Source organism: Schistocerca nitens, chromosome 2, assembly GCF_023898315.1.
Source record: "Schistocerca nitens isolate TAMUIC-IGC-003100 chromosome 2, iqSchNite1.1, whole genome shotgun sequence".
In the NCBI taxonomy this organism is placed as follows: Eukaryota; Metazoa; Arthropoda; class Insecta; order Orthoptera; family Acrididae; genus Schistocerca; species Schistocerca nitens.
The window spans coordinates 267,552,932-267,575,088 of NC_064615.1; the positions used below are offsets into that span (position 1 = coordinate 267,552,932).

General features: G+C 40.3%; 1 protein-coding gene across 2 annotated transcripts in view; it reads right to left on the reverse strand.

Annotated features, from left to right (window-relative positions):
* The window catches only part of LOC126234351 (recQ-mediated genome instability protein 1-like), a 125,631-nt gene that overhangs the window by 5,969 nt on the left and 97,505 nt on the right, over nt 1-22,157 (reverse strand). The window lies entirely within an intron of this gene.

A 22,157-nucleotide genomic window follows, 5' to 3' on the forward strand; every position in this document is an offset into this window, starting at 1 on the left:
GAGTTGCCCCAGAATGTAATACCATATGACATAAGCCAATGAAAATAAGCAAAGTAGACTAATTTTCATGTTGAATGAACACTCACTTCAGGTACCGTTCGGATAGTAAGAAGTGCAGCATTAAGTCTTTGAACAAGATCCTGAATGTGGGCGTTCCACAACAATTTACTATCTATCTGAACACCTAGAAATTTGAACTGTTCAGTTTCACTAATCATATGCCCATTCTGTGAAATTAAAATGTCAGGCTTTGTTGAATTGTGTGTCAGAAACTGTAGAAACTGAGTCTTACTGTAATTTGGTGTTAGTTTTTTCTACAAGCCATGAAGTTATGTCATGAACTGCACTGTTTGAAGCCAAGCCAATGTTGCACACAACATCCTTTACTACCAAGCTAGTGCCATTAGCAAACAGAAATATAGAGTTACTCGTAATAGAAGAGGACATATCATTTATATAAATAAGGAACAGGAGTGGCCCAACACTGATCCCTGCCCCCCCCCCCCCCCCCACACACACACACATTTGACCGTACCCCACTCAGATCCCACATCATAGCCATTCTCAACATCGTGAATAATGACCTCTTGGTGCCTGTTGCTAAAGCAAGAGGTGAACCAATTGTGAGCTAATCACCGTATTCCGTAATGCTCCAGCTTCTGGAGCAATCTTTTGTCATCAACACAATCAGACGCCCTAGTTAAATCAAAAAATATGCGTATCGTTTGAAACCCATCCAGTACAAATGGTTCAAATGGCTCTGAGCACTATGGGACTCAACTGCTAAGGTCATCAGTCCCCTAGAACTTAGAATTACTTAAACCTAACTAACCTAAGGACATTACACACATCCATGCCCGAGGCAGGATTCGAACCTGTGACCGTAGCGGTCGCGCGGTTCCAGACTGTCGCGCCTAGAACTGCTCGGCCACCCTGGCCAGCCCCATCCAGTACCTCACAGAGAGAAGAGAATATAGCATTTTCAGTTGTTAAACAACTTCTAAAGCCGAACTGTACATTTGATAGCAAATTGTGTTATATAAAATGATCAATTATCCTTACATACAAAGCCTTTTCAATAACTTTAGCAAACACCGATGGCATAAAAATAGGTCTAAAATTATCTACCTTATCCCTTTCTCCCTTTTTATAAAGCGAATTTACTACTGAGTACTTTAATCGTTCAGGAAACTGACCATTCATAAAGGAAAAATTACAAATATGGCTAAGTACAGGGCTAAAATGGGCAGCACAGTACTTTAATAATCTGCTAGGCACTCCATCATAATCATGAGAGTCCTTCGTCTTCAGTTATTTAATTATTGACTCAATCCCCCCCCCCCCCCCCCCCCCCCTGTCTGTATCACAGACGAATATTTCCGACATCAATCTCGGAAAGGTATTTGACAAGAAAGTTGTATGATTCCTTGTAGAAACTAAATTTTTATTTAATTCACCAGAAATGCTCAGAAAATGATTCTTAAATACTGTACATAGGCTATATCTAATTTATCAGTAACAGAAATATTTTTACTACTTGCTGACTTTATATCGCTGACCTTGTGCTGCTGACCAGACACTTCCTTCACAACTGGTCATATGGTTTTAATTTTATCCTGTGAATTAGGTATTCTATTTGTATATCACATACTCTTTGCCTTCCTAATACCATTTTTAAGCACCTTACAGTAGTGTTTGTAATGGGCTACTGTAGCTCGATTGTGACTACTTCTAACATTTTGATGTAATTCCCGCTTTGTTCTACATGATATTCCTATCCCACTAGTCAGCCACCAAGGCTGCCTACTACCGCTAGTACCCCGTTTAGAACATTCTAATGTAAAGCAACTCTCAAAGAGCATGAGAAATGTGTTAAGGAGAGCATTATATTTATCACCTATGTTATCGGCACTATAAACATCCTGCCACTCTTCTTCCTTAACAAGATTTAAAAAACTCTCTATTGCTGTTGGATTAACTTTCCTACATAGTTTGTAATTATATGTGACATTTGTTTGACCACAAAAGCCTTTTAGTGTTAAAATTTGTGCATCATGGTCTGAAAGGCCATTCATGCTTTTACTAACAGAATGCCCTTTACTAACAGAATGCCCATCTAGTAATGAAGAATGAATAAAAATAATGTCTATGGCTATGCTACTGTTCCCCTGCAGCCTAGTAGGAAAAAAACACACACTGCATCAGATCATATGAATTCAGGAGATCTACCAACATCCTTTTTCTTGCACCATCATATAAAAAATTCATACTGAAGTCACCACATATAACTAATTTCTAGTACTTTCTATCAAGTGAATCAAGAACCCTCTCTAGTTTGAGCAGAAATGCTCTTAAGTCAGTGTTAGGGGACCTATAAACAACAGCAATTAGAAGTTTAGTTTCACTAAATTCAACTGCTCCTGCACAACATTCAAATATCTGTTCAGTGCAGTGCCGTGATACATCTATGGACGCAAATGGAATACTGTTTTTTTTACGTACATGGCCACTACCCCACCCTGCAAGAAAGTCCTTGAAAAACAGGCAGCTAATCTGTATCCTGGTAAAGGAAGCCTCTGAATTGTCAAATTATTTAAGTGGTGCTGAAACATACCACTAATTTCAGAGGCAACACCTATAAGCAGTTCACTAACTTTATCTCTAATAACTCTTATATTCTGATGAAATATGCTAATTCCTTCTTGAGTTGGAAACATGATATCCTCTGAAGGTGAGCCCTTAGCTAGAGGGACATCCTTTAAGCAGGTATACCTACCAGCTGACTTCAATCTAAAAATGGTGCAGCTCTAATACCAACTACTACATGAATTTTTGCATGAGTGATGCCACCACAACCCACTACACTTGTCACCTACAAGTGTTGCCAGCCTCCCCTTCTCATACCTATTGAGGTGCAGGCCATGCCTAGTGAAAACCGATCTACTGATAGACCCAAATGGCACCACTGAAATGTGACCCCCATGCCGTCTGCCGTCAGCGCCCTCCCCAGCCGCATGTTAACGCGCCTAACAGCTGCATTAAGATGAGGCTGATCATGACACTGAAACAGTTGCACGAAATGCACATTAGCGCCACCAGTTTGAATAGTTATCTTTACCAGATCACCTACATCATATTCCCCATCCCTATCCAGATTGTTCCCTGCTCCACCCACTACCACTATCTGATCCTCCTCCGTAAAATTCCTACATAACTCCCCTATGCTGTCAGTCACCTGAGCCAACCCAGCACTAGGCTTCACAATGCTGGTGACCTGGTACTCACTCCCAACACTTCCTGCAACTGCTGGTCCACATCGCTACTGTATGAACTACCTAGCAGCAGAACCTCCTTCTTTCTGTTAAGACTTTGTAACTGACCTAGGCCTCCTATCTGCTAAGGACTGCTGCACGTTCCCTACATCTACAGCTACACGAGGCTCCTCTCCACTCAACTCTGACAGTTGGTCAAATCTATTGCATACATGCAAAGTATAACTGTCTGAATACCTCCTCCTCCTAGCTGCCTTCTTGCCAACTGCCAGTTCCCATTCCCCACCACCCTTCACCCTCCTCAACCAATCTAGCTCCTTTGCGCGTTGTAACTGCACCTGAAGGGCACAGATCTTATGCTCCTACTTCTCTATCAACTTATTTCTACTACAGATTAATTCTCTGTCCACCACGCAAGCAACTACTTGTATTAATACTACTACACCACAGCTAACTACAATACCAACAAAACTTCACAAAATTATTAGCTGAAACAAAAAATTCAAGCGGCAACTGTAACACTCAACGAAGTTAAAACACTGAATGAAAATTTTACTGAAATATTTCACTAGAAGTGTCAGCTGAAAACAAAAGCACGAAGTTTACTAAGCGAGTTCAATGCACAGTAAACAAAGCGAGCGAACGTTTCCAAAAGTTTATTACATCGTTATTTCGCCACAAACAGCATGAAACACCACTGAAAAAGATTAAATTTAATAACCGTATAACAGTGCACAAATAACTTTGTCAGTACTTAGCTTTATAACCACAACAGCTGCAACTGCACGCCTCAGTAGTGTGTTTACACTACTGAGGCGCGAGGCTTGGACGAATGACGTAAGCACACTCATGAATAACAGACCACTCAAGTCAGTAACACAGGAAGAAAGACTGAGATTAATGAGTGTTGAATACTGGCAACTGCACTGCCAACTGTCAGAGCTCTTCTCTCATCATACAGGGTATACACATAACAAAAATTGACCCGTTTATATACCGTACTTTACGGACTACACGACTCACTTTTTTCTTCAAAAAATTGCCTCCAAAATTCACGTGTGTCTTATACCTGAACTTTATATAAAAACATCCAGTATTTGATTTAAAATTCACACCAGTTTTAAAAAGGGCCATATATTTGTTGCTGTGGGAAAACTCTATCCGGCAACACTGGGTTCAATAAGCAGCAGCAGTGCACTGATGTGACGAACATGAGTTGCAGGGATTCACAAGCTTGCTAACACTGTCTTCCTCCTGTCACACCATCACAAAGCCAGAACACTGTCTAGACTATGATGCATCATTGCAGTCTACAGTGCCAGTGGACTTGAATTAAAAGTGATTTGTGTTGCCAGTAACTGTAACATATATTTGTTAGCAGCTAGTTTTGTAATGGAAAAAAATAAAAGGTATTCATATGATGCGGGCTGTAAATTGAAAATAACAGCATATGCAGAAGAAAATGAAACAGAGCAGCTGAGTGGCATTCCAGCCCTCCACCAACATAAAAACATTCACAACTGGCAGGCTAGTAAAAAAAAAGAGGAAGACTAAATGTGCAAATAGAGTACTGAATGCAAAATAGCCAAAACTAGAAGATAATGTATTGAAATGGACTGAAGGACACCATCAAAATGACACTGGAATTAATAGAAAAATGATTCAAAGCTAGAACTACAGTGGAACTTAACAGACTTTCTAAGGGTGGAGTTGGTTTGTGCTATAGGTTTATGAAGCATCATGGACTTAGCATGCAAACCACAACCAAAGTATATGAGAAAATGTGACAAGAGTGTGAGGAGAAAATATTATCTTTCCACTGCTTTATTAATCATCATCGAAAGAAAACCAGTGTGTAGTTAAACCAAATGATGAATATGGATGAAACTCCTCTGACATTTGATGTGCCGAGTAACGGGACTGTTGCCACGAAAGATGCTAAAACTGTACGTAACTATAAAAACAAGTGAACATGAAAAAATGCACTACAGTGTTGTCCTTTCATTTGTGCTGATGATACTAAACTTAACCCAACAAACATATTTAAGCGCAAAACAACACCAAAACCTTCTGAAATACTTCCAGGTGGTGTTCATGTACATGACGAGAGTTGGATGGACGAGGCTGGCACAGGATTATGGATTAACAGAGTGTCAGAGAGAAGGGAAGGTGTTTTACTGAAGAAGAGTTCTCTTCTTGTGCTGGTCAGTTTAGTAGTCATTCGAAAAATTCTGTGAAAGAGAAATTGAGACAGGGGAATACAGAGCTTACTATTAGTCCGGGAGAACTTACTTTACAAGTGCAACCTTTTGATGTCTCGATAGATAAACCATTTAAATTGTATATTAATGAGGAATGGAACAAATGGATGATGGATGAAACACAACTTGAATTCACACAGAAGGGAGATATAAAATGACCTACAATCAAACTAGTGTGTGAGTGGATAAAGCAGGGTGCTTTAAAATGTCCGACAATCAAACAAGTGAGTCAGTGGATAGATTAGAGATTAGATTAGATTCAGTTTTATTACACAGACCAAAACATGAGATGACTCTCATGGGCGTGGAACATGTCAGAAAGTATAACATAAAACATTTGAATACAAAACTTACTCCCCTGATAATTTGTCAGGAGATTGTCAAAATAAGTGAATACATCACAATAAACCGGAACTGCCAATATTTACAGAATTAATCACTGTCAGAATAAAACACTGTTAGGCACTTTTAATAGATTTATCAGATACACAATACCTAATCTTGACTGTTGTGACCAAGCGCTGTCAAAACTGAAATCTAACAGACATTTTACTTAAGCTGGACTTACAGTCCCTGTTAAGAAATTCATCTATAGAGTAGAAGGAGTTGCCTATCAAAAAGTCTATCAAACTCTGTTTAAACTGTGCTTTATCTGAAACCAAGTTTTTCATGGTTGCTGGCAATTTATTGAAAATGTGTGTTCCTGAATATTGGACCCTTTTTTGGATCAATGTAAGTGATTTTAGGTCTTTATGTAGTGTTCTTATTCCTAGTATTGATACTACGTATTGAGTTATTGGTTGGAAATAGAGAGAGATTACTTGCAACAAACTTCATTAAGGAATAAACATACTGACAAGCAGTGGTTAGAATACAAAGTTCCTTGAACAGATTTCTACAGGATGTTCTTTAATTTACACCATAAATGATTTTTATTATACGCTTTTGCACACTAAAATCCTTTGCTTGGTTTGATGTGTTACCCCAGAATACAATCTCATATGACATAATATAATGAAAGTAAAGCAAGTATGCAAGTTCTTTTCTATATCTCCTACATCTGATATCATTCTCACTGCAAGTACAGACTTGTTTAGGTCCTTCAGCAATTCTGTGGTATGCCCTTCCCAACTGAATTTATTATTGAGTTGTAATCCCAAAAATTTAACACTATCAACCTCTTTGATCTGCATGTCTTCATATGTTATACACATGCTGGAAGGAAATATTTTATAGGTTCTGAACTGCATATAGTGAGTCTTTTCAAAGTTTAATAATAATGAATTAGCTTTAAAACAATCTTGGTCTAGAGCGAGAGAAGACGTAAGAGATGCTCTTGATAGCAGTGAAGACCATCTTATATATGAAGAGGGCAATGACAATGACAAATAGGAGAAGGAAGAAGGAGAAGAAAATTCAGATGACAATTTTCAGGGATTTTAAAGGTTAGTTCAGTTTTATACACTACGACTTTTTTAGTCTGGCTCTACGATTTAAAAATAACAATATTGAAAATGCCATTTAAAAAAATTTCTTAAAAATTAAGCTGTGTCTTATACGTCATAAAATGTGGTATAAAAGAAATGAAAAATGGGATCCATTATGCAATGCAACTGATGTAAATGATAATTGGGAAAATTTCTACAAACTATTCAGCAAAACTTTAAATGAACCATCTCCTTTAATAAAAGAAACAAACAAAGCTATATAATTCTAAGGTTGTGAATGTAATAGAGGGAAACATTCCACGTGGGAAAAATATATCTAAAAACAATTATGATGCAACTTACCAAACGCTTGCCATTACTGCTTGTGCGAAAGCTTGAATTCTGTGTGTGTGTGTGTGTGTGTGTGTGTGTGTGTGTGTGTGTGTGTGTCTATCAACATGCCAGCGCTTTCGTTTGGTAAGTTGCATCATTGTTTTTAGATATATTTTTCCCACGTGGAATGTTTCCCTCTATTACATTCACAACCTTAGAATTATATAGCTTTGTTTGTTTCTTTTATTAAAGGAGATGGTTCATTTAAAGTTTTGCTGAATAGTTTGTAGAAATTTTCCCAATTATCATTTACATCAGTTGCATTGCATAATGGATCCCATTTTTCATTTCTTTTATACCACATTTTATGACGTATAAGACACTGTGGAGTATAAGACACAGCTTAATTTTTAAATGTATGTGTGTGTGTGTGTGTGTGTGTGCGCGCGCGCGCGCGCGCGAGTGTATACCTGTCCTTTTTTCCCCCTAAGGTAAGTCTTTCCGCTCCCGGGATCGGAATGACTCCTTACCCTCTCCCTTAAAACCCACGTCCTTTCGTCTTTCCCTCTCCTTCCCTCTTTCCTGATGAAGCAACCGTTGCTTGCGAAAGCTTGAATTCTGTGTGTGTGCTTGTGTTTGTTTGTGTGTCTATCAAGATGCCAGCGCTTTCGTTTGGTAAGTTGCATCATCATTGTTTTTAGATAAAATTCTAAGGTTGAGAATTTCCCTCCTGAAATCATTGAACTGAGAGAGAACATGAAAGATCACTACATACTCTTTCGAGATACTAAATTACAATATTTTTTAACAAAGTACAAACTTCTCAGAAAAAATACAGATTCCTTGGCTAACCTTAAAACTCAGAAACATGTCTGTCAAGTAAGCAACTCCTGTTGTGTTAGTAAAACAGCCGGGAGAATAATGCATACAGCAGGGTGTATACGTGGACAAGGAAAAAAAAATTCCCGGATTGCCCGGTTAAAAATACAGTTTCTCCCGGGTGACAGTATTTTTTCCATTATCAATCCTTTGAATGGTTATGGTTTTATACCCGGGCGTACAATATCCAGGCACTTTAGAAAACGAAACTCAGGGAAAAAGACATGTTTTGGAAACACTTTCGATGTGCAGCAACATGTACGCTGCGTATTTTCGCATTACGAAAGTATACACTGGAATTCCACCAAACACCGCATGTTACTTTCCTAATAATTGAAAACGAGATTTCGATGCGCTCTTGTAGGCCGTTCGTAGCTCATGTCACGTGATCTCGCCAGCCGATGACAGCGGATATTCAGGACACGTGATGTAGTCAGCCAACAGCAACATCACTGTTAAGTAGCACGACCTCACAAACAGCGAAAGTTAATAGTTTAAATTAATATACATAGTGTTGTTACAAGAAAAGCAACGTTTTCACATATAATATTGTTCTCAAGCTACAAGAGAAGCTAAGCTTTCGCATATACTGTTGATCTTTTTTGCGCGTGTTACACTTTAAGATATATCACACAAGTATGCCAGTAAAATTTTTAATAATGACATAAATGATCTTCAGGGTTCGAAATTCCTCTAAATGGCGCGTCGTCAAAGAGTTGATTTTTAAATGAGAGTCAAACGCTCTGTAATTTAATAAATTCATGGTACATTCTTGCACATAGTTCATCTTACGTAAAAGCATATTTACTTTGAAAGTAACGCTTTTCAAACCACCATTCGCAATATTTTCTCGCGACCTGTTAGAAATAGGTTCGTTTCAGCATTTGCCAGAAAGCGCAGATAACAGGCGACACCGCGCTTGGGTAGCTATCATGACGTAGGAAGCCCGTATGTACGTACGTGTAAAACATTGAAAGATCATACATTATGTCATAAAAGAAAAAAGACATCAGAGGATACTGCAAGAGCATCGGACTTTCGTAAACAATATTAAAATGTGCACATTTAAAGTGCATACTTAAAGTGCACATTCGTATGTCCGGATTCCCAATTATGCAGACCTCGACCTGATATTAAGCTTTTCAGTGTAGTTTCCTTGGAGCACCAGTACTGTATTATATCATGTTTGGTTCTTTATTATGACATAATGCCATACTTGCCAGAAAATGAAAACGTGCACTTGAGATGCAGCGAACAGTTGAAACTAGCCAGTACTGTGGAATTAAACATTTCGTTTCAAATACATTGACTGCCTCTGCGGAAAAAGGTTAACAAAAGTCAAATTTCTTTAGCAAACAGACAAAAATAACTTTATTGTTCGGCAAGGCGATTAATGCTTGACTGTCAGAAAGATGGAAATAAAATAAAATCTGAAACTAATGACATATTTTAGCCTTCAGTAATTATGTGAATATGTTTTAATTAACATGATAGCTCCCGGACACATATATCCGTTTTGTTTTCATTTGACGTGAGAGTAAACGAAGGGGAAACAGCAAAATCACTAAATGTAAACACGGGTCATGTGAAGACTACCCACTATGTGTGTTCATCTTGTAGCGCACATCTTTCTGAAAAGTCTGAAACGTAAAACATATGTATTCGAGGAAATGTAAGGCATATTATTTGGGCCAAAGTGCAGTGCCACGCCTCTTCATAAAGCATTTTTCTACCCCAGGTCCAAACTATATTCAGGCGAGTGAACATTGAAAAGTCCTGTGGTGCCTCTCCTGCTCCCAGTCGACCGGTTTGACAGCCTGCCCCTCCTTAAAAAAATCTCGCAATTAATAGCGGATGGGATTATTTGTAATCTAGAGAACAAGAACCCTTCAGAAAATCTGAACTCTTTATTGCCTATTAGTTAATAACTTGCTGTTTTGTGTGACATAAAATTAAATATAGGATATATAAAACCAATACTGCCAAAAGATAAGCAAGAAATTATACATTTCTTCAAACCTTAGCTCCTAGCATTTTTCTCTCACTAATCTTGCTACAGCTTTAGATGGCCTGCTTTCCTTTCTGCGAAAGAATCTATTACCTCATCAAAGTTCGTCAAACGTTTTACTACATGAAAAATCGAAATGTCGTTATCTAATACTGAAAAAGCTGTTAATACAAATACTACCCAAGACTTGTGTGGTTTCTCGACCTGATTACGTCTATTTTGTCACTGCCTGGTAGATAAAATAAAATAGGCCTTTCTACTATGGCAGCAATTTTGTAACACACCAAATAAACGAGATTGTTTTGGCACAAACTGCCATTTTTATAACACGACAGAATATAATCCACGAAGTACCAATATCAAATGCCTATTAGGCCTACTACAAGCAAAAAGCTTTATGTTAAGAAATAGTTTCATATTTCATTCATACGCACCAGCTTCTCAAGCATGAGATCGAAAAGTAGTATTATGAAATTTTTATATAAATTTGGAATCGTCTTATTCTTCCATAATTTATGTGATGTCCCCGTTTCTTCTACTTGCTCGTTCTAACAATCTTGTCATCACAAATTCTGTAGCTATTGCTGCCATTGTCAAAATTTGTTCGCCGATTAACTTCACTGCTCGGGTATGCAGCCGGATCATAACGTCTTCATGACACAATATTTCCGCGGTCCAACTGGCCGCCATCTTCAGGTGAGAGTGCTGGTGCACGATCTCGCCGGAACTGACTTCCCAGCGCAAGCGGCGGCCCCTATATAGGCACTCTCACCTGAAGATGGCGGCCAGTTGGACCGCGGAAATATAGTGTCATGAAGACGTTATGATCCGGCTGCATACCCGAGAAGAATATTATCAATTATTACGCTGGGAAAGCCTTCGTAGTCACTTCACTAACCCTGTCAGAATAGCAGGTTTAGTTATCCCGCGATTATTTTCCGGTTAGGCGTTATTACGTGTTGGAACAACACGTTTTCCGCGTTACTTCCTGAATAGAACTTACGCGTCTGCTGGCCGGGGACTGTACAACTGGTCCTTACTAGTGTAGCGATCTGGCCAAAAATTTTCTGTCAAAATTTCATTTTCTTGGATACACCGAGAAGATAATGCGTAATCTTTCTCACCTGTTATTCCTGTTAGTCGTTTATTTCCATTCTGGTAGTCTGAATCTATGGATTTCGCTAGTAATTATAACAATTCTTATCATTCGCAAACCCAATCAACCACATAATCAGACAGCGATTGGCATTCATCCGTTCGGCTTTACTCCCTCAGCTCGTATTGCCCCGCCCCCTTTTGTCTGCGGAAAGTTTATTTCTAGATGCGAAGAGGATTCTCCTGACAGGAACATCACGTACACTATGCATGCATTCAAAAGTCAACTTATGATTCATTCAGAAATCAACTTAAAATGTGTTCAAAAACCAACAGGGAAGCGTTTCAAAATCCTGTGAATAATCGATAGACAAACGTGCGCCGGATACTAGGCGCTTTGTGAAACAAGTTTTTTTCTCCCAAGAATATGAATTTGGCGCCCTCTTTTTCCGGTAGCATCTAGCTGCTTGCTGCGACTGCTTGCACAGCCAACAGCCACATTCCTGTAGCCAGAAGCGGGAGAATCGACTCAACGTCACTCAATTGCGCATGCGCATGAGCCCGCACGTAACTGCTAAAACAAATCGAATGTAAACAGTTGCGACTTCACGCTCATTGAAGGCAATTTGTTGTTATGAAGCACTGCATAGTCTTCCTAAAGCCTTTGACACGTTTTCAATTGGCAGACGCTTGCATGAGAACTGTGTGTCGTTGCTGTACATGGCGCACTGCCTTTGCAATTTATTTTCGTTTTTTTCTCTCGTTTATGTTTTATTGTTGAAGTATTATTCTGATGTGGCGGGATACAGTAATATCCTTTGTTAGAGTATCGGTTCTTACCAGTCAAAATTTAAAAAATTTAACTGAAAACTCAAACAATGAAAAATTCCTGGAATTCTAAAAGTATCCCGGGTTTTTCCCGGATCTCCCGGTTGTCCCGGGTCGTATACACCCTGAGTATGGGAAACAGCGTAACGTCAAAAGAAAGTGATGAAATAATAATGACCCTAATGAAGTGTGTGAGAAATTCGTACACAAGTTTAGTACAATTAGCACAAATGAAGTACATATGTGGGCACTCAATTTTAATGTTAGAAACACTAACCAATCGTTTTTTCATTTATGACATTACTGAAAGGGAACTCCTAGCAATCAATTCAAAACTTTAACCTAAAACGTCTTGCAGCTGGGATGACATTTCACCTAAGCTGCTAAAGGAACGCAGAGGAGAATTAGTGAAGACTATGCCATGGAGAATTCCCTGACCTCCTGAAAACCACTGAAACAAGAAGGGAATAAAAACTGCCATAGAAAACTATAGGTGAATACCATTAACTTCTGAATTCAGTAGATCACTAGAGAAAGTAATATTAACTAAATCTGAGGCATATTGCATCAACATAATCTATTCACCATTCCACAACGCAGTTTTAGGAAAAGAGGATCTACTGTAACAGTTACTTTTATACAAGAAATATTACCCAATCTGGCTAAAAGAGACAACATAACGCATTTTTCTGGATATGAAAAATGATTTTGATACTTTTGCATTGACACTTTGCATTGTTAGCTGCAACAGCCAGAAGACATGCTTTGTTGGTACTGCACATTTTAGTGATTTTTATGGAGATACACTTAAACTACAATGTTCTTCTTTGGCACACCAGTGTAGAAGTGTGCACAGAATCAGCTAAGAGAAAAAAATCCATGCAATATGCACATTTATTTATATATAAAAGCCGACTTAGAAATTTTCTCTGTGTGATACGCATGTAAAAGATCATGTGTTGATTTAAATTTATATATTCACATATTTTATTCTTTGCTTCACTTCTGCATTATCTTTCATTGGTTGTATCAATATCTGTTCGTACTGCGATATACTGTGAAATTTCGAACATTCGTGAGTGCTGCGATAGCCCAGTATTGTTACCGACAATTGTAGGCTTAAACTAAATTGTGCTCTTTTAAATTTTTTACGGACAGTGGGCCTATCGTCGTTCAAAACAATCTTTCTCTAATTGCATAGTAGAATTATGTGAGAAATGGGTTAGTTTCAGAATTTTTGGACACTTACAAAACTACACTCCTGGAAATGGAAAAAAGAACACATTGACACCGGTGTGTCAGACCCACCATACTTGCTCCGGACACTGCGAGAGGGCTGTACAAGCAATGATCACACGCACGGCACAGCGGACACACTAGGAACCGCGGTGTTGGCCGTCGAATGGCGCTAGCTGCGCAGCATTTGTGCACCGCCGCCGTCAGTGTCAGCCAGTTTGCCGTGGCATACGGAGCTCCATCGCAGTCTTTAACACTGGTAGCATGCCGCGACAGCGTGGACGTGAACCGTATGTGCAGTTGACGGACTTTGAGCGAGGGCGTATAGTGGGCATGCGGGAGGCCGGGTGGACGTACCGCCGAATTGCTCAACACGTGGGGCGTGAGGTCTCCACAGTACATCGATGTTGTCGCCAGTGGTCGGCGGAAGGTGCACGTGCTCGTCGACCTGGGACCGGACCGCAGCGACGCACGGATGCACGCCAAGACCGTAGGATCCTACGCAGTGCCGTAGGGGACCGCACCGCCACTTCCCAGCAAATTAGGGACACTGTTGCTCCTGGGGTATCGGCGAGGACCATTCGCAACCGTCTCCATGAAGCTGGGCTACGGTCCCGCACACCGTTAGGCCGTCTTCCGCTCACGCCCCAACATCGTGCAGCCCGCCTCCAGTGGTGTCGCGACAGGCGTGAATGGAGGGACGAATGGAGACGTGTCCTCTTCAGCGATGAGAGTCGCTTCTGCCTTGGTGCCAATGATGGTCGTATGCGTGTTTGGCGCCGTGCAGGTGAGCGCCACAATCAGGACTGCATACGACCGGGGCACACAGGGCCAACACCCGGCATCATGGTGTGGGGAGCGATCTCCTACACTGGCCGTACACCACTGGTGATCGTCGAGGGGACACTGAATAGTGCACGGTACATCCAAACCGTCATCGAACCCATCGTTCTACCATTCCTAGACCGGCAAGGGAACTTGCTGTTCCAACAGGACAATGCACGTCCGCGTGTATCCCGTGCCACCCAACGTGCTCTAGAAGGTGTAAGTCAACTACCCTGGCCAGCAAGATCTCCGGATCTGTCCCCCATTGAGCTTGTTTGGGACTGGATGAAGCGTCGTCTCACGCGGTCTGCACGTCCAGCACGAACGCTGGTCCAACTGAGGCACCAGGTGGAAATGGCATGGCAAGCCGTTCCACAGGACTACATCCAGCATCTCTACGATCGTCTCCATGGGAGAATAGCAGCCTGCATTGCTGCGAAAGGTGGATATACACTGTACTAGTGCCGACATTGTGCATGCTCTGTTGCCTGTGTCTATGTGCCTGTGGTTCTGTCAGTGTGATCATGTGATGTATCTGACCCCAGGAATGTGTCAATAAAGTTTCCCCTTCCTGGGACAATGAATTCACGGTGTTCTTATTTCAATTTCCAGGAGTGTATATTTCCATAAGTTAGTGGTACGAGTTTTGGATGTATAATTTAATTCATAGAAATCTTGCGTTTGTGGTTCACAGGTCAACCAAAGTATACATCACCCCTGAATTTCATTGTATATCAATGCAAATAAACGTGAGTCTTTGATAATTTTCGGAAGCTACCAATGTCCTTTGCATAATCTAAGAGCAATCTGAAACAAATCAGGGTTTGTAATTCAGTTAATGTAGCAGATTTTCTAACTAACATGTTGTGTTACACCTAGTGTTCCCTTAAAGAGGAGTAACCCTCCATATTATCTCCATTTTTCGTAAATAAACTCTGTTTTCGAGTCTTCGAACAACAATAATTAACATCAAAATATTTTAGGAAACTAGTAATTTTTGCCACATGTTTTTATGTTGCCTTAGTAGAAATCTCATTTTGTGTACCTGCTTCGATTCTTACAGGGAATTAGCAACATTTTAGCTCAACAAATTACAAGATAATCAGCAGGTTTAATTTAAAGTCCTCTGTTCACTGCCTTGTAATACACTACACCAGCCAAAATGCAGCGCCACTGTGAATGCTGTTCTCGAGCACAGGATGAGTTGGTTGATATTTGTAAGCAGGTGGAAATTGCCCTGACTACTGTCACATGACTGACAACTGCTGTGAAACGGTGTGTTGGAAGATCTCCCGAGAGCTGTGTATCTGTGATACCTGTACCAGATGTACCTCAGGTACTATCTGTGGTGTCACCGCTAGACACCACACTTGCTAGGTGGTAACTTAAATCGGCCGCGGTCCTGTAGTACATGTCGGACCCGCGTGTCGCCACTGTGGGATCGCAAACCTAGCGCCACCACAAGGCAGGTCTCGAGAGACTGAGGAGACCTCGCCCCCAGTTGTACGGACAACATAGCTAGCGATTGGACGTGCTAAGCCTTGCTCTCGTTTGCCGAGAGATAGACAGTAGAATAGCCCTCTGCTAAGTTAACTGGCGACCACCTAGCAAGGCGCCATTTGTATCAGTGCCTATAGCTTACTAATATTCAAGAGAGATGTATTCCAAGGACTAATTAAAAGTTAAGTAACAAGCATCTACCTACTTTTCTTCTTATTCATTTATAAGTCTCATGTTCCAGACTTCACGCCCGTCTGCGTTAGCATTGCGTGCCCTATCGGCTACAGCATTGTGTCTAGGCTGTATGGTCTAGACACAACATTATCCTCTCCTGTGGATCCTGTTTCCTCTGCAGAAAGTACAGGAACTGTGATTTGACTGCGAATGGCGTGTCAATGGTAGATCTAGGCATACTGTACAGCATGGACGGAGGCCAGAGAGGACTCAGGGTATTGTACAGATTCCTCTAACAAGTCTGAGGTGCTATGGCGAATGATGGTACCCCTTAGGGAAAACGCAGCACGAGATAGGAAAGGACACCAGGTGCATTCAGTGTCTATGACTGGGAGCCTCATGCAACATGTTGAAGAGGCTGTTCTAACAATCATTGAGGGAACAGAGTGCAACCAACAGCAGATTGTGGCACATGTTGAAAGAAATGAAGCCTGTTGTCTGGGCTCTGAAGTCATTCTTGGGTCATTCAAGCAACTGGTAGAGAAGGTCAAGAAGACCAGCCTTGCGTGTGGAGTTTCAACAAAGCTCACAACTTTCCACAACTCACGATTTTCCACAGAACTAATCATGGCCCTTTGGTTCTCAGTTCAGTAGAAGGACTGAAACAGAGATTTTGAAAGTTCTGTGACAAGCTAGGCTGCAACTTCCTGGACTTCCATCATAGGGTTGAGAACTGTAGGGTCTCACTAAATACGTCAAGTGTGCACTACACATTAGAGGCTGCAAATCAGGTAGCTGACTGTATGAGGGGTGCACATAAGCTTTCTTTCTTTTCTTTTTTTACATTAAGCGACTCTCCATCCAATCCAGATAACGATAGCTGTAAGAAGTAGAAGTATCAGCCTAAGATCGAAATGCTTCCCACACATGAGAGTATTACAAACCTAATGGTAAACTGTCGAAGCACTTGCAACAAAGTGCTAGAGTTTGAAGTGGTCATGAGAAGCAATGAAACTCACATAATACTAGGTACAGAAAGCTGGTTGAAACCTGAAATTGATAGCAGTGAGATTTTTGTGCAAAATTTAAGTGTATATCGAAAGGATAGGCAAATAGGAATTGGAGGTGGTGTATTTGTTGCAGTGTACAAGAAACTCAAATCCACCAAGATAGGAATTGAAGCTGCATGTGAGATTTTTTTTGGGATGACTCATTATCTGGGGTGGGCATTAAATGACAATTGGATCCTTCCATCGTCCACCAGACTCATCTCCTGATGTAACTGAAAACTTCCGAGACAACCTCAGTTCACTTGTACATACATTCCCCAATCACACTGTAATCACTGGTGGATACTTTAATCATCCAACAATTAACTGGGAATATTACAGTTCTGTTAGTGGTGGGTGTGATAAGACATCCTGTGAAACTTAACTTAACGCCTTCTCCGAAAACTACCTAGAACAGATAGCTAGGAATCCCACTCATGATGGAAATATATTGGATCTAATGGCAACAAATAGACCCGACCTCTTTAAGGATGTCCACATCAAAACTGGTATCATTGACCATGACGTGGTTGTGGCTTGTGTCAACACTGATTACCAAAGTACAAAGAACAACTAAAACAAGCAGAAAGAGATATGTATGTTCAGTAAACTACATTAAAAAAATCAGTGATGTACAGGAACTCTAGCTCAAGTTTAAAAGAGTAGTTGACCACACACTGGATAGATATGAACCCAGCAGAACAGTTCATAATGGGAGGGATCCTCTATGGTATACGATCACTGTAAAGAAATTTCTAAAGAAAAAGAGATTACGACATGTGTCGGTTATAGGAAACGAGGGGCACGAAAGAAAAGCAGTGGTTGAGAATGGAGTGAGACAGGGTTATAGCCTGTCCCTGATGTTCAATCTGTATAATGAGCATGCAGTAAAGGAAACAAAAGAAAAATTTGTAGTAGGAATTAAAGTCCAAGAAGAAGAAATAAAAACCTGAGGTTTGCCGATGACGCTGTAATTGTGTCAGAGATAGCAAAGGACCTGGAAGAGTAGTTGAACGGAATGGACAGTGTCTTGAAAGAAGGATATAATATGAATATTAATAAAAGCAAAATGAGGATAATGGAATGTACTCAAATTAAAACAGGTGAAGCTGAGGGAATTAGATTAGGACATAAGACACTTAAAGTAGTAGCTGAGTTTTGTTATTTAGGCAGCAAAATAGCTGATTATGGTCGAAGTGGAGAGGATATAAAATGTAGACTGGCGATGGCAAGGAAAGTGTTTCTGCAGAAGAGAAATTTGCTAACATCAAGTATTGATTTAAGAGCCAGGATGTCCTTTCCATGTAAGTGAAATATGGACGATAAATAGTTTGGACAAGAAGAGAATAGAAGATTTTGAAATGTGCTTGAACAGTAGAATACACAAGATTAGATGGGTAGATCACGTAACTAATGAGGAGGTACTGAATAGAACCAGGGTAATAATAATGAGCGTATAGCATTGGTGGCCGGGAGACCACTTGCGGGGCGGTTCGGCCGCGCTGCTCCACAAGTTCTTTAACGCCACTACGGCGACTTGCGAGTGAATGAGGCTGAAAGGATGATGAAAGACACACAACACCCAGTCATCTCTGGCAGAGAAAATCCCTGACCCCGCTGGGAATCGAACCCGGGACCCCGTGCGCGAGAAGCGAGTACGCTACCGCAAGACCACGAGCCGCGGACAGAACCGAGGTGAAGAGGAATTTGTGGTACAACTTGACTAGAAAAAGGGATCAGCTGGTAGGACACATTCTGAGGCATCAAGAGATCGCCAATTTAGTACTGTTGGAGGGAGGTGTGGAGGGTAAAAAACACAGTGCGAGACCAAGAGATGAATACAATAAGCAGGTTCAGAAGGATGCATGTTGCAGTAGTTACGCAGAGTGAAGAGGCTTACACAGGATAGAGAAGCATGGAGAGCTGCATCAAACCAGACTTTGGACTGAAGACACCACCATGACCACGACCACAACCACCACCACCACCACCACCACCACCAACAACAACAACAACAACAAGTGTAGAACATAGTGTAGGGCTATAGGTATAGAGATGCTGAATGAAACACATTTGGCTGTAAAGAGAGCAATGTTTGATGCCTTCAATGACTACCATAGCAAAATATTGTCAAATATTTTGGTCGTATGTAAAGGTTGTTAGTGGCACCAAAGTTTCTGTCCAGTCCCTTGTGAATGAGACAGGAACTGAAATTGAGCGTAGCAAAGTAAATGCTGAAATGATTAACTCCATTTTCAAACGTTCCTTTACAAAGGAAAACCCAGGAGAGTTGCCCCAATTTAATCCTTGTACCAGTGCAAAGATAAATGAAAAATCTTCGTACCAGAGCAAAGATGAATGAAATAAGTATTAATGTCACTGATGTTGAGAAAAAGGTGAAATCATTACAACAGAACACAGCTCCAGGCCCCAGTGGAATCCCTGTCAGATTCTATACTGAATTTGTGTCTCAGTTAGCTCCTCTTTTTACTATAATCTATTGTAGATCCCTCGGGGAAAAAAAAAAGTCATCAGTTTTTGGAAAAAGGCACAAGTCACAACCGTCTATAAAAAGGGTAGTAAAAATGATCCATAAAACTACCATCCAATATCCTTGATATAAATTTGTTGTTGAATTTTAGAACATATTCTGAGCCCTAACATAATGAGGTATCTTGAACAGAATGATCTCCTCAGTGCCAACCAGCATGGTTTTCGAAAATGTCGATCATGTGAAACCCAACTCACTCTTATCTCACATGACATACCGAAAGCTTTGAATCAAGACAACCAGGTACAAGCAGCTTATCCTGATTTCTGAAAAGCATTTGACTCACTACTGCATCTCCTAAGCTTATTGTCAAAAGTACAATCGTATTGGTTATCAACTGAAATTTGTGACTGGCTTGAGAACCTTTTGGTAGGGAGGACACAGCATCTTAACTCGGATGGAGAGTCATCGTCAGACGTAAAGTAACTTCGGGTACACCCCAGGGATGTGTGTTGGGACCTTTGCTGTCCATGTCGTATATTAATGACCTTGCAGACAATATTAATAGTAAAATCAGCCTTTTTGCAGATGATGCAGTTATCTATAATGAAGTACTATCTGAAAGAAGCTGCATAAATATTCTGTGAGCTCTTGATATGATTTCAACATGGTGAAAAGACTGGCAACTTGCTCTGAATGTCCAGAATTGTAAAATTGTGCACTTCACAAAACGGGAAAACGTAGTACCCTACAACTATAATATCAGTCACTGTTTGAATCGGCCAACTCGGGTGTAGCACTTTGTAGCGACATAAAATGGAGTGATCACATAGGTTCAGTCATGGGTAAAGCAGATGGTACACTTCAGTTTATTGATAGAATACAGGGAAAGTGCAATCAGTCTACAAAACAGATTTCTTACAAATCACTTGTGGGACCCATCCTAGAATATTGCTCAAGTGTGTGGAATCCCACCAGATAGGATTTTTTTGGGGATATTTAACACATATAGAGAAGGGCAGCACAAATGGTCACAGATTTGTTTAATCCATGGGAAAGTTTCACAGAGACATGAGAGTGTCACAGAGATGCTGAAGCAACTGGAATTGCTGACCCTTGAAGACAGACATAAACTATCGCAAGAAAGTCTATTAACCAAGTTTCAAGAACAGGCTTTAAATGATTACTCTAGGATATACTACAACCTCCTATGTATCGTTCACAGGGGGATCATGAGGAGAAGATTAGAATAATTATAGCATGCACAGAGGCATTTAAACAATCATTCTTCCCACACTCCATATGTGAATGGAACACGAAGAAACCCTAATACTGGTACAATGGGATGTACCCTCTGCCATGCACTGACAGTGATTTGCAGAGTATAGATGTAGATGTAAATAATGTGAATCACACAATTCTATTGCATAAAAGAGAAGAATACTGGATTAGAAGAGTAGCCTTACAACTGCCTAACCCCTTTTTGAGTACAGGGAACAGTGTGTCAAGTTAACTTATAAAAGGAATGAACTGTTGGTAACAACTAAATCACCCTACAGGATACTTCGATGTGGTGTCTCCCACGGAAGTGCATTAGGGCCTTTTCTGTTTAAGTTAAACGATTTAAATAAATGCCAAAATTGCTATGCTGATGACACATCTTTTGCCAACTGGGGCTATGATACGCAAAACGCTGCCAACAGTAGTGAAATCATTACAATTTTCTGCCAACCTACCTTTCTGCAAATAAGCTACTTTTGAATAAAGAGAAGAAAGTGAGAGCGCAATTCGTGCTTAACTATAATCAGAAAATAAATGGTACACAATTTCCACCTCCAGTGTGATTTAACTACACAAATAGACACAAATTTTGGGCACTATTGTTGATGAACACCAGTGATGAAAAGAGCACATAGATCACATCTGCAAGAAAATCAGTACACATCCATATCTACTGAAACAGTCTTGGTCTTCCTGCGCTATGATAGCTTAAAGCAAATACATTTAGGATTCATACATCCATGTCTTCAATATGGTATTGAGGTACGGGGTGGGACACCAACAGTCTATACAGACGAGCTTTTTAGGGGGAGGGGAAGGGGGAGAACTTACAATATGAACAATTTTTTACAACAGATTACAGATTTCCATCTGAACTAAGACCACTAATTTAAACACCTTAAAGAATAATCTGAAGTATTTATTAGCAGAGAAAAGCTGTTATTCCATAGAAAAGATATCAAGTTGTAATGTCTCTCTGGAAAAAAGTGTTATGCATTTATATTTCTAGTTGTTCGTTGGTTGATTCGGGGGGAGGGAACCAAACAGAGAGGTCATCAGTCCCATCAGATTAGCGAAAGGTGGGAAAGGAAATCGACCATGCCCTTTCAAAGGAACCATCCCAGCATTTGCCTGAAGCAATTTAAGGATGTCATGGAAAACCTAAATCAGGATGGCAGGATGTGTGTTTGGAACAATTGTCCTCCCAGATGCAAGTCCAGTGTGCTAAATGCTGTGCCACGGTGCTCGGTTTTCAAGTTGTAATGTCTCTTTCTAAAACAGTATTTATAGCCACAAGTTTACTTCTGTAACAAAAAACTGATAATTCCTAATCTTCACTAATAGTGAACTAAGACTTTGTATGCATGAATTAAATCTACGACAGTGTCCGAATGTTGATTGTTATAAGGACAGCAAATAAATAATATTTAATACAGGTATGGCACAGACACTGAACTTTTAGCTCTACTGTTTATGTTTCTGAAATGAATAAGCTCTA